This window comes from Lagenorhynchus albirostris, chromosome 15 (genome assembly GCF_949774975.1).
Source record: "Lagenorhynchus albirostris chromosome 15, mLagAlb1.1, whole genome shotgun sequence".
Taxonomy (NCBI): domain Eukaryota; kingdom Metazoa; phylum Chordata; class Mammalia; order Artiodactyla; family Delphinidae; genus Lagenorhynchus; species Lagenorhynchus albirostris.
Window position 1 is genome coordinate 53,065,149 of NC_083109.1, and position 4,303 is coordinate 53,069,451.

A 4,303-nucleotide genomic window follows, 5' to 3' on the forward strand; every position below is an offset into this window, starting at 1 on the left:
TGACTGGCATATGATCAGCCATGACTCGGCATCTCCTGTGGGACTTTATATCTGACAAAGGACTTCCAGCAAAGCACTTGCCAGCAGCTCACTCAGCCAAGCGACATGTACTAATGATGATAACAGTGGGAACCCTTCTCTGGGCTTCTCCTACATGTCAGGCACAGACTTAGCCCCACATTATCTCATTTTTAACTCTAGAGCAACCCCTCCTTCAATCAGTGCCACTCGATTTAATTCAATTTTACGTGTGCGTGTTTGGGGCAGGGGGCAGTTTTAAGATTCATTCATTTTTTTTCTTTTTTTTTTTGGCCACGCAGCATGGGCATGCAGGATCTTAGTTCCCTGACCAGAGATGGAACACATGCCCCCTGCAGTGGAAGCACGGAGTCTTAACCACTGGACCGCCAGGGAAGTCCCAAGATTCATTCTTTTATTATTTTTTTAAGTTAATCCTGTTGTGTTTTTTGGGTTTTAAAAAAATATTTATTTGGCTGCACCAGGTCTTAGTTTTGGCATGTGGGATCTTCGTTGCAGCATGCGGGATCTAGTTCCCTGCCCAGGGATCAAACCTGGGCCCCCTGCATTGGGAGTGTGGAGTCTTAACCACTGGACCACCAGCGATGTCCCAAGATTCATTCTTTTAAATTTGATTTTGATAGCATAATGCATTTATTCATTCTCATAAAAAGTTTAAATGGTACAGATATATAGCACAAGTGAGCCTTGACATCCCTCTGTCATTCTAGTGTGTAAACCTTCCCTCTTTTGGATGCATTTACATGCCTAAACATGAACATGTAGAAAGATAACATTTTGCAGTTAAAAAAATAAAACAATTACAAAACAATATTAAAAACAATTTTTAATATAAAAAATAAAAGGGATTATTGACTAAAAAAATTAAATAGTCAATCTAAGAAAGAAATGGAAAATTTTATTCTCATCAACCTGAGCTCTGAGAACTGTTCCAAAGAGGCAAGGGAGGAGGCCAGAATATATGTGATTTTGATGAAGGGTTACATGCAGTCAAGCACACATCGTGGGAGAAGCCTACTGCTATTCATGAGGAACAGATATCTTAGTTAATGGTTTTAGTGCTTTTCTAAGTATGGGAAGATACAGGAAACTGGGTTCTTAAAAATTTCTCCTGAAAATATCTGAGGGCCATTTCTGTCAGTTTTCCTAGAGCACAAAGTGCCTCATCCTGATCTTTGCTCTTTCAGGGTGGGTTGTAGGTCAGTGACTCTAGTGGCTAATGACAATTCTTGTAGAACTGGCTGGTGGGCAACATTCTTTATTTTACAATCTCCTCCCTTTCAGTCTTAATTTCAACCAAGTTTTGGGAGGCATTTTGTGGCCAGTTTGTCCCATGGAACTAGGAATGCTCATTCTCAGGTCAGGATTTCATTGATAGGCCACTTAATGTACTATTACTGGACTAGGCCCTGCTTAGAGTAGTCAAAAGCCTCTGGACCACCTGTCTTACAGTCTGTCATGGTCAAGGAAATGGTTCCCTCTTGTTGCTTCTTCCCATATGTAGAGTTACACTATTACAATCATTGATCTTCTAGAACTATATATAAGGTCAATTGTTTCAAGTTGCTTAATCGTCATTAATTTGATCTGAGGCTCAGTCACACATTTGGTAATGCAAGAAACATTAATCTTGTAAACGTAGAATACAAGTAATTCAGCTAGTTACATTAATAAAGTCATAAATAAATATTTAAGCTAAGAACTTCCATTAGGTGCAACCCAGTATCTCCCCAAGATATCTGCATCCTGACCCCTTACAGGATCGAGAAAGGAATGTTATGGTCTCAGGAATTTCATGACTGGCTTCAGAAGGGGAAAAATTGGTATTTATGGTGGAGCAGGTATTTCTGCCGCTAGGGAGGGCTGGTTAATGCATAAAGCAGATACACATAATGCACACTAGAGGGGAGGGAGGAGGCCCAAACAGAATTTTTTTTTTTTTTGGCCAAGTTGTGAAGCTTGTGGGATCTTAGTTCCCTGACCAGGGACTGAACCCGGGCCCTCGGCGGTGAAAGCGCAGAGTCTAACCACTGGACGGCCAAGGAATTCCCAGAATTTTTCTTGTCTCAAAATGTGAATTTTTACTTCATCAGTATCATATTGAATATATTTTTCCCCCGAATTTTATTATGAAAATTTGTGAACATAAAAAAAACTTGAAAGAACTCTATAGTAAGCAGCTATATATTAATACCACTTTCATTCTTTTTTTTTTTTTTTTGGCCATGCCATGTGGCATGTGGGATCTTAATTCCCCGACCTGGGATGGAAATCGCACCCCCTGCAATGGAAGCATGGAGTCTTTTAAAATTTTTTTAATTATTGTTTTAAATAACAACAATTTATTTAGTTTTTAAAATAAATTTATTTATTTATTTTTGGCTATGCTGAGTCTTTGTAGCTGCGCGAGGGCTTTCTCTAGTTGCGGTGAGCGGTGGCTACTCTTCCTTGCGGTGTGAGGGCTTCTCATTGCGCTGGCTTCTCTTGTGGAGCACGGGCTCTAAGCCTGAGGGCTTCAGTAGTTGTGGCTCTTGGGCTTAGTTGCTCCGTGTCATGTGGGATCTTCCTGGACCAGGGATCAAACCTGTGTCCTCTGCATTGGCAGGCGGATTCTTAACCATTGGACCACCAAGGAAGTCCAAAGGGCAGAGTCTTAACCACCGGACCTTCAGCGAAATCTCACCACTTTCATTCTTAACATTTTGCTATATTTGCTTTATCAGATATCTATCTAGCCATCAACTAATCTTTTTTTTTTATGTTTTTTCTAGTGAGTTGCAGACATCAGTACTCTTTTTTTGTTTGCGGTACGCGGGCCTCTCACTGTTGTGGCCTCTCCCGTTGTGGAGCACAGGCTCCAGACGCACAGGCTCAGCGGCCATGGCTCACGGGCCCAGCCGCTCCGCGGCATGTGGGATCTTCCCGGACCGGGGCACGAACCCGTGTCCCCTGCATCGGCAGGCGGACTCCCAACCACTGCGCCACCAGGGAAGCCCCATCAGTACTCTTTACCCTTTAACACTTCAGCACACACATTGTTTAGAGTTTAATATTTGTTTAGAGTTTAGAGTTTAGAGTTTCAATATTTGTTTTTAAGATTAAATTTACATACTATCAAATGTATTTTTAAAAATTTTTATTGGAGTATAGTTGATTTACAATGTTGTTAGTTTCAGGTGTACTGTAAAGTGAATCAGTTACACATATACATATAACCACTCTTTTATTAGATTATTTTCCCATATAGGTCATTACAGAGTATTGAGTAGAGTTCCCAGTGCTATACAGTAGGTCCTTATTAGTTACCTATTTTATATATAATAGTGTGTATACGTCAGTCTCAATTTCCCAATTTATCCCCCCCCCCCCAGCCTTTTCCCTCCTGGTAACGGTAAGTTTGTTTTCTACATCTGTGACTCTCTTTTGTAAATCAGTTCATTTGCACCATTTTTTTTAAAATTCCACATGTAAGAGATATCATATATTTGTCTTTCTGTCTGACTTACTTCACTCAGTATGACAATCTCTAGGTTCGAATGTATTTTTGTATTTTCCTACAACTTGCTTTTCCCCCTTCTACTTGATGTCCGCCCTTCCTTTTTTTTTGCGGAATCCTAGTTCTCCGACCAGGGATGAAAGCGGCCGAGTCCTAACTACTGGACCGCCAGGGAATTCCCTGCCCTTCCTTTTTATTCGGCACAGCTCTGTTGAATAGATGTGCCCCTGTCAACCCCAACCCCATCGTCTTTTGATAGACGTTAACGTTGTTTCAAGGTTTTCACCGAAATGCTGTTGCAATGACCTTCCTTGTTTGTGTCTCTTGGGGTTCTTGTGTTTCTCTAGAACAGCTACCCAAAAGTGGAAGTACTGGATCAAAGAGAATGCCTATTCTGAATTTTAACAGATATTTTGCCAAACTGTCCCCCCTTTCCCAATAACTCCCGCAAATACCGCTCATTCCCCACACCTTTGCCAGTACCGGACAATACCAGTCTTTTAATCTGCAGCCAGTTGCGTGGTTAAGGAAATGACGGGAAACCAGTGTGGCTGAAACAGAAGGGACAGGTGGAGCCCAGTGTTAGATGAGCCTGAAGCGGATGTGACAAAGGGCAAGAAAAGCGCCTAGCCCCGAGACGTCCTCATAAACACCCCCTCTAATGAATGGATCATTCAGTCGCAAGCACTTTCGACTTCCGCAGCCGACCAGCGTTCTGGGATTGCAGCCACTTGCCCGCCGCAGGGGTGTGTCCTCCGCAGGCCCCGC